The sequence below is a fragment of the Cygnus olor genome, chromosome 1 (assembly GCF_009769625.2).
Source record: "Cygnus olor isolate bCygOlo1 chromosome 1, bCygOlo1.pri.v2, whole genome shotgun sequence".
In the NCBI taxonomy this organism is placed as follows: domain Eukaryota; kingdom Metazoa; phylum Chordata; class Aves; order Anseriformes; family Anatidae; genus Cygnus; species Cygnus olor.
In genome coordinates this window covers 34,354,448-34,366,962 of record NC_049169.1, presented here as the reverse complement: position 1 = coordinate 34,366,962, position 12,515 = coordinate 34,354,448, and the positions used below count along the sequence as shown (strand labels likewise).

General features: G+C 37.2%; 1 long non-coding RNA gene across 1 annotated transcript; it reads left to right on the top strand.

Moving 5' to 3' along the window:
* Positions 1 to 7,764: 7,764 nt before the first annotated feature.
* Positions 7,765 to 12,044, top strand: LOC121064205. Its single transcript, XR_005816409.1, has 3 exons — positions 7,765 to 7,875; positions 10,088 to 10,199; positions 11,670 to 12,044. It is a non-coding gene; the product is annotated as an uncharacterized LOC121064205 (long non-coding RNA).
* Positions 12,045 to 12,515: the final 471 nt, after the last annotated feature.

Genomic DNA, 12,515 nt, shown 5'->3' with positions numbered 1-12,515 from the left:
AATGTTTAAATAAATAAATAAATACAATAATTAAATAATTTAAAAGGAGAAAATACTATATCTTTTGTATATCAATAGTCAGCTGCTTTTCTGAAATGGGTAATTTTTCCTTAGGCTAAGAACATGCATTGCTTTGTAGGTTAAATGCAGCCAGCCTCCTCATGCAATGCTGGAGAATATCTACTAGCAGCAGTAAAATAAGATGAAATGTTTGGGATAAAAGGCTGTCCATGGAGGAAAAAAATAAAAAATAAAAATGTATTTCAAAAAAAAATGGCTGAGTTACATTTGAAACATGATTTTTTTTCTCACAAGGCACAAAAAATATATATCAAATCATGTTTCAATTTACAATTATTTTCATTTAGTCTTTGATTGCAAGGATTTACTGTTTAGCAGATGTTCACTTAACAGAGCAAAGACGTGGGATTCCTGTAGTAATTGATATATTTTGGATTGAGGTACATGAAGTGGGAAAATTCTATGAAAAAAAATATTAAAATTTTTTTTCAGAACAGCAGAAATGCTGCATCAGTTATCTAACTTAATTTAGATTCTCTTTAGTGAGTTTTCAATTTCTAGGTGAAGACACAGTAAAGTAGTAGTAAAGGACCTGAAAGAAAGAAATACATTGAAGTAATGTTACTCATGCACTCTTCATACATAGAAGCGTTGTGATCAGACAGATATGTTTGTCTTACAATGTTTTTGTTATAAATAAGTGTATTTCACAGACATCTTCATAAAAGAAACGAATGAAATTGGGAAGAAAAAAAAAAAAAAGTCTTGACAAAAACTCTTGAAGCTGCCAAATGTTAGATAAGAACCAATTTCAGCTGGTTCCAAAGGGACCTGCCGCTGGCCAGAGATGAGCCAGTGAGTGATGTTGGTTGGGCCTCTTTGAGAGCAGATTTTGGAAAGGGAAAAAAACTGCTGGCAATCAGAGGTATTTTGAGTTCTGACACAGACAGAAAAATGAGTTCCACCTGTACTGGGTTTACATGGCAAGGTTTTGATAGCAGGGGGCTGCAGGGGTGGCCTCTGTGAGAAGAATCCAGAAGCTGCCCCTTGTTAGGTAAGGGCCAGTTTCAGCCAGCACCAAAGGGACCCGCAGCTGGCCAGAGCCGAGCCAGGGAGCAGCACTGGTTGGGCCTCTGGGAGAGCAGATTTCGGAAAGGGGAAAAAGAATTGCTGGGCAACAGCAGCTGTGGGAGAGAGAAAAGTGAGAACCAGCCCTGCAGACCCCAAGGTCAGTGCAGCAGGAGGGCAGGAGGTGCTCCAGGCACGTAGCAGCAGTTCCCCTGCGGCCTGTGGAGAGGCCCCTGGTGGAGCAGGCTGTCCCCCTGCAGCCCATGGGTCCCACAGGGAGCAGATCTCCACGCTGCAGCCCGTGGAGGGGCCCCCGGTGGAGCAGGTGGATGTGGCCTGGAGGAGGCTGCGGCCCATGGAGAGCCCCCGCAGGAGCAGGGGGTCTGGGGGCTGCTAGGGCAGTTTGCTCCTGGGGGATGGACCCCGTGGTCCATTGCCTCTTGACCTGGCACTGGGCACCACCGAAAAAAGCCTGGTTCCACCTTCTTTTCACCATCCTTTCAGGTATTTATACACAGTGATAAGAGCCACCCTGATAAGAGCCTCCTCTCCTCCAGGCTGAAGAGTCACAGCTCTCTCAGCCTTTCCTCACAGGAGAGGTGCTTCAGTCCCTTCATGGCCCTTCTGTGCACTCTCTCCAGTCTTATAAGCTTGTGTTTTGCTTAGAAGCAAACAAAGTACACAGACTTAGAGCTGACTGACATCCAGGCATAAAGACATCATATGGTATATAGATCTTGGAGCTAATGCAAGTCTTGTTTTGCTCCTATAATGTTGCAGGTTAGCCTTCCCATCTTCAACATTTTCTGTTCCTGAGCTATTACAGAATTACACAGCCTGGACATATAATATGCTATGTCTTTCCATAGTGGGAATGTAGACAAAGATAAATACAATTTTACTGCACTCAAAAAGACCAAGAAAAAGTAACTGTTGTTTGTAGATCATTCTGGACTTCCAAAATCCACCTTGCTAGGATTTTACCCTGTAGCTTTCTAGTTTCTTCCTAAATTTTGTCTTCATAGAATCATAGAATGGCTCGGGTTGGAAGGGACCTTAAGGATCATCTAATTCCAACCCCCCTCCAGGAGGAACACCTTCAACTTGAGCAGGTTGCTCAAAGCCCCATCCAACCTGGCCTTGAACACCTTCAGGGATGGGGTATCCTCAGCTTCTCTGGGCAACCTGTTCCAGTGCCTCATCACTCACAGAGTAAATAATTTCTTCTTAGTATCTAATCTAAATCTACCCTTTTTTAGTTTAAAGCCGTTACTTCTTGTCCTATCACTACACTCCCTGACAAAGTGTCCCTCCCCAGCCTTCTTGTGGGCTCCCTTTAGGTACTATAAAGTCTCCCCAGAGCCTTCTCTTCTGCAGGCTGAACAACTCCAACTCCCTCAGCCGGTCTTCATAGGAGGTGCTCCAGCCCTCTGATCATCCCTCATGACCATCCTCTGGACTTGCTCTCACAGGTCTATGTCTTTCTTAGGTTTCGTTCTACTTTATCTAGTATATGAAATGTATCATGTGAAATTGTAATAACTTGATTTTAACCTGAGGAGAATGAGATAGAAATTAACTTTATATGGAGTTAGTTTGAAAATAATTATGTAAACTTTTTCTTCCATGATAGTGTCTATAGCAGACTTCATTATAATTTAATGAAAATTAAATTGGATTTATTAACATGGTTGTGTTTTATTTTGTTGTTGTTTTGTTGTTATGGCAGTCTTTAACAGCATTGTTTTCTTATGTCTGCCAAAAATTCTACGTAGCACTGCAAGCAAAAGCTAGCTTATAGGCCTCTTATTCTGAGACACAATCTCATTTAGTTTAATTACATGGAGTACTCTGTCTTGCTTGCCAGCAAGTCCATAACTTTATTCAGATGGTTCTTCTGTAAGGCCCAGTAAGCACTCATAGCATGGTTATGCATGGGTATTTTTTCAGGATTTGGCTTCAGTTCAGAAAACACTAAAAAACAGTATCGTGAATGAGAGTTCTGAAAGCCGTCCCAAAGCCAATATAACTGATAATTTCTCACAGTATGAGAAACTGTGCTTCATCAGCTACTGCCTCGTTTCACACACTGAAATGCCAGGGCTTTCAATTCCATTCCTTTCACTAAGAGTCAACAGCAAGTGGAGTGTCAAGCAAAGAAAACAGAGTGTCAGCAAGGGTACGCTGGCAACACAAAAAGGTACTATTAGCAAATGTGCAAATGTGCAGTTGTTAATGTTCGAGATGTAATGAAGCCAGAAGAGTTTCTGGATTGCTATGTGGTGGAGCAGAGAAATTAAGAGGTAATGGGTTAGGCGTGAGTAGCCCTGTTCTGCAACAGAGGAGTAAGAGGAGTCTTTACATTTTCTGATAATACCTAAGGAAAAACTGAGGGCAAGAATGTGCCGTTGGGGGATTTTACATTTCACTTCTTAAACCCTTATTTAGTAAGGACACTAACTGAAGATAAACCTGAGAAGTTCTCTGTTGAACTGTAAGAACAGATCTATAGATTTCACGAACTTTTCTCAGATTCAGACCTAGACTGGAAATTCAGACTAGACTTTCAAAGTTCCCTCCCTTAACATTTCAGTGTGAACAAAGATTACACCAAATTCTTCATGAGACTGAGACCTATTGTATGCTTTGTGAGACTATTTCATAATTTGAGGATATGGTTCAACCACCTGAACATCTCAGAAACTCTTTGGAAATAGTTCTGAGTAATTCTGCCTGATTTTTAATACCTTCCAGGATTTACTGGACTGTAAGAAAGAACAGAAACAAATCCTCTTGTGGAATATGTCTTCTTCTCTTGTACGAGAGAGACAAAGTAAAGAAAACAGAAAGCACTAATCATCTGGAAGGGTAGGAAACAGAGCTTAGCCCTGCAATGGGAATTATAAGATCTAGGTCAAACAACCTTTGACAAATTGTGTTCTTGTTTACAAAGCGGGGACTTAACTCCTGTTTTCAGGATGGTAAAATGGAAACAAGAGCACATAGCTGATCTATCACCTGCTTTCCAACTCATATTTTCACAAATGTTTATTAGTTTAAAGTATATATATATTTTTTTCTAAAACTGAAACCTCAGCCCTTTAGTGTGATGCATAAAATACTAAGGGATTGAGTTGTGGGAAGCGCATTATAAGTGAATACAGAAGACTGGCCAGACAAGCAGTAGGGACTCATTTGCACCTCCAAGCACTCCTCCTCCTTAGAGCCCTCTACACACCCAGGAATCCCTGAAGGATTGTGTCTTGATTGCTGGAAAGGAAGTGAGCAGGAAAGAACAGGGCTAAAGATCTTACAGTAAATGTGGGGCATGGGCATAGAACAGAGGATTCATCTATGTAGAAATGAGCCTAAGGAAATGCAGTGGAGGTGGAATGAGGTTCAGATCCAGAGCAATGTGTGTGAGAAAACTCTTAGTATTAAACTAAGAGTGTGAGAAAGAAGCATTATGCTTCAAAACAAGCAAGTTTAGGGTTTTTTTTTCTGCTCCATTGTAAATTGTGATGACAAGTCAAAATTGGTAATCCTAATAGATGTCCAAAGTAATAATTTGTTTATTCAGAAAAATGAAAACTGTTCTGATACGATAAGATCCCAGCCATGGTTTGGTTTGGTTTTGAAGAACAGATTTGAGGGAAATCACTAACTCGCCAAAATAGTTCTCATAGCCCTTTCAGAATAGAAATAAAATATACTTCTATATTGACAATGGAGTAGGAAATGATCAACAAGGTTGACAACTTTTATATAGAATCATTAAACTAATCTTTATGTTGCAGTGCTGTTGCAGCCTTATTGGGGTTGCAAAGATGAAGAAGGGCAAGAGAGGTTAACAAAGTGATAAAGGGTTTTAAATAATCCTTTTGTGCAATATGCAAAGTCCTCTTTCCTGTAGTGCACTAGTAAGGCCTGGCTGAATTGCATGGAATGAATAACTTATGCCACTAATTTTGAATTTTTTTGTTCCCATCAGAAGGATTATTTCACAGTGTACATGACATTGAATAATACCTGTTAAATATGGGTTTATGTAGGTAAATAAGTAAGTATAGTAAGATCTATAATCTGTGTACTTACAAATTATATCAAATAGCATCAATTTAGTTGCAATCACACCTTCGTGTGATTTGGACCCAATCAGCAGGAAAAAAAAAAAAAAAGGAAGAAGAAAAAAAGTACAAAAATAAGTACAAATAATAAAACCTCAAAATATACAAATTTTTAAAAATCCATTTTTAAAGCATACTTTTTAGTTGTAGAAAATGCCTATGAATTATATCACTATAATTTTTTTCTTTTTTTTTTCTTTTTTTTTTCAATATTATTCAATGTAAGAGACAAGGTAAACTATTTTAATTTTAAACTCCTTGTCTTCAAGGCCAGTTTGGGATCCAAAAAATAAATTGTATTTTGATTGTATAGATTGTATGGTAAATAATGTACAGTGGAATTTAGAGTTATGTTTTAAATGGTTGACAGGAGAGACAATTCCTGTGGTTTTAAAACCATCATAACTACACGGAAATCATTGCTAGAGGAGCAAGGATTGTCCCTTCATAGGACAATTTGAATCCCATAACGCAATACAGAAACAGAGAACATACACCCATGGTTCCTTGGCTCTTTCCTTCAAATATGCAAGCCTCCTGCATTCCTGCCACAATCCATCTTCTTCAGGAACCATAGAGTTAATTCTCTGTTTAACAATAATTCCTTTAGGTTGTCCAGAAAGAGGGGAATGGGAAATCTTGAAGGGCAAAAATTTGGAGGCCTTTAAAATTACAGATTTCCTTATTTGCAGGCAAAGCCCTCCTGCAACATACAGAAACTGAAATAAGTTTCTGTCTTAGCTATAATTGCTCGCTTTACAACTTTGGCTCTGTGGATGGACATGAATTCACAATCCTTGGTAGTGCTGTATGAAAAACTAAACATCTTTATCTGCTCTGATTTATGGAAAGATCATTATCTTAATAAATTAATTTATTAATAATGAAGGAATTGAAGAATTTTGCTCTTCAGCAATGATAGTGAAGCTCCATTGATATGAATTGTAAAAGCAGGTACTCCACAAGTAGGAAAAGAAGTCCCTGACTAAATTCAGAACAATGTTCCAGTCTGAACTGTAATGATACTACTTTATCAAATTACTCATTTTTATTATTACTCCCCCTCTACTGTGTCCTCGTGAGGCTCCACCTGGAGTCCATGTCTGGGGCATTATCACAAAAAAGATGTGGACCTTTTAGAGCAAGTCTAAAGGAGGGATACAAAGACGATCAGAGGGCTAGAACGCCTCTCCTTTGAAGAAAGGCTGAGAGAGATGGGGATGCTCAGCCTGAAGAAGAGATGGCTCAAGGGTGACCTTACTGTAGCTTTGCAGTACTTAAAGGGGGATTATAAAAAAGATGGAGAGCTACTTTTTGGTTTGGCAGATGATGACAGGACAAGGGTGCATGGTTTAAAACTAAAAGAGGGGAGAATTAGATTAGCTGTTAGGAGGAAATTCATAACTCAGAGGGTGGTGAGGCACTGGCACGGGTTCTCCAGAGAAGTTGTGGATGCCCCATCCCTGGAGGTGTTCAAGGCCAGGCTGGATGGGGCCTTGGCCAACCTGATCTAGTGGGTGGAATCCCTGCGGATGGCAGAGGGGTTGGAGTTGGATGATCTTTAAGGTCCCTTCCAACACAAACCATTCTATGATTCTATGATTATGATTTCTCTTTGGAAAAAGTACAGCTGTTGAATTGTTTTGATTATTTTATTGAAATAATGATCAGTGTTTTAAAGTTGACAGAATAATTCTAATCACTTGGAACTGTCAGATTTTTTTTTTATTATTTGTGTTATTCATTTCTGTTTGTTAATTTGTACTGATATGAACTGTAGCTAGAAGATTATTAATATATTTTAGAATAGGTTTTAAGAGGCAGATAACAAAAGCTATTTAAATGTAGAAAAGTGCTAAAACACCTTATCATTCAGTGAATCTTTCCTTTAAGAGATTTGACCTCTATCTACGTATCTAAAATGATGTTCTACAACAGATGTAGTGTCTCAAAAAATTAAATATAAATCAAAATATATATATTAACTGTATTGTTTTGAAAAATGTATATTTGAATATGATTGTATTTCACAGCTAACTCAATTAACTTTAGAGAATAATGGTTTTGAAAGCCTTTTCTGAGGTTTTGTACGAAGGTCACTACCTAAAAGAATTGTATTCTCTTATTAGAAGGCTTTGTTATTATCATGAATTTTTACATGAAGGCTGCATTAATTTTGGTTTGCTCTTCATTTAGATAGTTCTCTAGATAAGAATGTTCTGCATACACACAGAAATAGAAATATATTCTTTAATCAATTTCAGTAAATTTTTCCGTGGCTTGATTGGTACTGTTTTGCTGGAAACAGAATGATCTTGTAGGTCCAAGAAAATTGGTTTTCACCATGTTTTAAATGCCAATAGGTATATATTTTTGTTGTACTACTACTACTACTACTACTAATAATAATAATAATAATAATAATCCTTAGAGTATCAGCAGATCTAAGAGTACAACATTCAAGTTTAATCATTGTCTTTTGGGCTGGCAAATCTTTCTGTAGCTAGGGGACGGTGTGTGATGGAAATGTTAACATAAAGTTCTGATTTTGTAGATGAGTGACACTGTTGAGCAGTGAGATGAACTGTCCACAGTGGTTCCAAAATCTCTTTCCTGAGCAGCAGCGATCAGTTTGGATTCAGTCAGGGTGTATGTGCAGGTAAGATGATTTGCCTGTATATTTTCATTTCTTCACATTTCTATCAGAGAAATGAACAGAAATCCGCAGGTTAATAAACTCTTCTGTTATCATCATTTCTTTATTCTTTGTGTACCTCACATTGTTATTTTCTTTGTATGCCCAAGCAGCAAATGCACTGACTTCAGTTGTACCTGTGACTTAAGCTGCAAAAAAATGTCTCAGAATATTTGCTCCTAAATCCCCTGGATTGTTTTGTTTGTTCTCCATCAAAAACACAGCTTATCCCTGTGTTTCTATGAGCATAATCCCCTGCAGCACCTTTCCCGTTTTGAGTTGAACTGTTTTATTGCTTGTAACATTGCATCTTGTTTGCTGCTTTATCAGTTTGCCTGGGGCATCTCAAACTTATTATAGCATGTTAATAAGTGCCATCTGCTGTTCTGTATTATATGATGAAAGATATGGGTCTTCTCGGTGTATCTGCCATCAGTTCTGACTTCCAAACACAGTACTTTTTCTTAAGAATGTAGAACTACACTTACACTAGTATTTTTGCAAATACTTGAGCCTAGATTCATCTCATTTAACTTTAGGGACCTACCTGAGGTACCTATAATAAGAACACAGTTGCCCTTGGCTCACTGTAGAATCAATGCAGAGGAAGTATGTGTGAGATGATTCATCCCATCTAAGATCTGGCACATCCTCTCAGAAATGTCTATCTCTCCCTAGCTGAGACTCCACATACAGAGCCTCAAAGAGATGTATGGGCAATTTAGATATACCAGTTACATGCTGGTGTTAGATGAATTAATTCTAAGTTCTGATATTCTAAAATGTGAATTCTTCAGAGCCACAAATTATTGAAAACCTTGGTCTTCAACAAAGGAAAATAGAAGTTTATTAAACTTCCTGCTTTATCTAGTAACCTCATTCTCAGGGATATCTGTCACTCTATGACAATAACAGATAATAACTGAAAAAGAGATCCCCTTTAGATAGAGTGTAGTCCACATAGAGAATTAGTTGAAAATTTGAAGGTGAAAGGAAGCTTTGATAAGAACTCCCATGAGAAGGTTCACTGTTCTTAGAATGGTAAAGAGGTTAACTGGAAAAAATAAATAAATAAAAACAAAAAGGACAAAAGTCATGGAGTTCAGCAAAGATATAATATATCCTGACCTTTGTAATGCTTTTGACATGATGAAACCAAGCTAGATGGAAAGTAATATTCAGAGTTGTTAATATTGGTCTCTGTCAAAATGGGAGGTGTATGGATTTGAAAGTCATCTGTCCTGCTTTTGATTCATATTAATATCTTCATTAATAGCTAGTGGATTAAGACTATGCTCATCAAAATGTGGATGACTGGAAGCATGCTGCAGGGGATGGAAAGAATTCAAATAATCTTCACAAATTGCAGGAATGATTTTCAAAAATAAAATACAATTCAATAGGAATATGTTTAAAGTATTACACTTGGGAGGAGTAATCATCTTCAAAAGACAAGATGTGGGAAATATTTTAATTTTTATTTTTTATTTTAGTGAGGCTATGATCTTATTTAAAACTGTGTTATTCCAGTGCATTTTTAGAGAAATTTTATTTATGAGATACAATTTTCAAATGTATTTTCAAATGAATACAAGTTTCAAATGTATTTTCCGGTTACATTTTCCAGCCTGATTATAGCATCTGTGTTTATTTGTTTGTTTGTTTTATCATGCTTTTTTATTACTCCATAAGATAGGCCATAAAAGATGAGAATCTAATGTCCTTTAGATCCACAGTCCTGAACACTAAAGTTACTGGTAAGAGAATAGCATTATAAGCTTCTTTTTCAAGAGAAGATATGACTATCCTTAAAGATTTAACAATTTTCCCAATGTTATTTTTAAAATCTGGAAGAGCTACTTGATCTTTCTTGATCTCCTCAGATCGCTATCAGCAAACAAATACTGGTAGATTACATATAAGCAGATAATACAGTTTACATTTTTCATTTCTGTTAGTTTTGCCTACCTGGTAAATCTCAAGGATTTTTTTTTTCTTTTAAGTTCAACTACAAGTGGCAGGAATTATGTTTTTATTAGATATGACACCTTCATTAAATGTTTATCAAATCAGAAAGTGTGTAAATATTCTCAGAATGATCTAGACAACAGTCACTGTTATTGTTAGCTCGATGTCTCTGCTATGGGCAGCTTCTACAATAGCTCTGTTATTGCAGGTACCTCCAGACAAGACAAATACATACAAATATAATTATGACTGCAGTGAATAAAAGACTACAAAAGGGGATCAATTGCCACATATTTTTAGAAGACTTCTAAAAAGAAGAGGTATCATTATTTTGCCATATTCTTTCCCTATGAAATGTCACCATTCTCACCAACTCTGCGCTTCAAGAGAAATATAAAGGGTAATTGGTAGGGAACAGCAAGATTTTCTGTGATGCTTCCTTCAATAAGCTGAGAAAATTGGGTTACACTGTTGGAAGGAATAGTAGGGTTTCTTCATTCCAAGTATATATGAATGCCCTATAAGGTGCTTTAAGGTGCTTGTGTCTTACATATTATTCATTATAATTAATCAAAAGACTACCTTGACCTGTCGCAAACTGCTACATGATTACATAGGACTGAGAACGTTCCCAGCCACAGACTGAAAGTTCTGAGTCTGTGTTATTTAAAGCTTTTAAACCCTGTGAAAAGGGCTCACCACTGCTACAAGTCCCTGGTCCATGCTGTCTTCTAAACTGTGCCAAGGATTTGCTTGGGAGAAGGAGGCCTACTTAACTCAGACAGAACTGTGTAAGCAAGTATCCTATCCATTTATTTATGTAATTCTATTTGTTGTGACTGCGATATTGGGATTGTTCACTAGCAGCTTAATTTACTAATATATATGCAGTCTAAAAGTATATAGCATTGTCTGAAAATGTGTTAAGTCAATAAACTCAGTGTTCACTGATTAAGAGGAACTCCTAGCAGAGGGAAGCCCATGGAAATATGACCCTTAAAGGACTTCTGTTGCAGCTTGGAAGAAAAAGGTTCCTAATTTTCTGTAGAAATTCTTTTCTCTGTTTTGAATTGTCTGTGCATACTTGAGAGTTAAGGAAATAATTAGTAATTGTTCTTGTATTAAAGCCAAAGGGGATTTCATTAAATAAGTACATTTTTTTCACCTATTACATTAAATACTTTTGCTCATCTGCTACAAAATTCAGCAAATGCAATCTAAAAGGAGCCCAGCCCTTACTTACAGAAGATAACCTGCTATCTTTGCAATCATATCATTCTCTGATAAGGGAACTACACCAAGTCTCTGGAACCATCTCACCTCACTTTTAACAGGAGACTCCTAACCTAGAAGAACAGGTGCAACAGACACCTTCTGAATGCAGTGAAGAGATACAGAGAAACAGTGATTCAAACAAGCCAGGACTTCAGTTGCTTTCTAAAAGGACCACTAATTGTTTACTATTTTGGCTAGTAGCTTAGGGTAGCTATAATTTGAACTCATAAAAGTACTTTAATTAACTGTATCAGAAATAAAATCTCTCTTTCTTTCTTTTAAAATACAATGTTTTCTCGGAATGTTCTGCTTCTGCCACATGTATATAACACAAGGCAGGTGTTTGTTCCGCTTAGTTTCTGAGTTCACAAACAGGCTCCAATTCTGCTAAGTTTTCTGTGTTTATTTACCATGGTAGTTAATGTAACAAGGATATAACTGTGAAGATCAAAAATGTGAAGACCAAAAAGTGTTTTAATCCACTGAAAATACAAATGATCTTTTATTACTTTTAGATAAGAGAAATTAAATGCTACAGAAGCATACAGAACTCCAAGAAGTTACTGTCCAACCATCCCAGTATTAAAAGCATGGAGGAACAGGAACATTTCAGCAGACCTCCTCCGGAAAGACACAGGCAAAACAAAACAAGGGCGAGAGGGAGAGATCACTGTTGAATATGGTTTAGTGTCTAAACAAAAGAGCTATTCTATTTCATATAATCCCTTCTGAATGTACAAAGGATGATCTAGCCAGACGCTAGCTTCACTGTACAACAGTCTTTTTGTGCTGGCAGTACTAGAAATAATTGATATCTCTTTAGCATCAGGAAAATGAGCTCTGTTGAATAGTCAGATACAAAAATATGTGTGAATATGTTTTCTTGGGGAACTTTCAACCATTGTGTTTTATAATAGCAAAGAACCGGGTGGTGGAAAGTGATTCTTGCCCAGATCTATTATAAGTGATTTGGCACAGACTAGGCTAGACAGAAGGGAAGGAGGTAAATTTCTTTCTCATTGCTTGGAGCATCTCTCAGATGCTAAATAGGGAGGCTGAATCCTCAGGCTCCAGAGGATTTATGACTATGCTGGAGTATATCCAACAGAGGATTCATAGGCCATTTCAGCAGTACATGGGCAAATAAACCCAAACCTTCATGACAACTCAAGTTGTGAAGGAACTGGACTCAGGTGAGACAATACAATTAGAAACATATGCTTGGTTTTAAACACCGCAGGCACCTTCTGTAGAAGAGAACAGCTGTCGCTATGACTGCTTTAAAGATCTAAGCACAAAAAAAGGACAAGAGACCTCTATAAAATACATGAGAATAATAAAAGTATAGTCCTACTGTAATT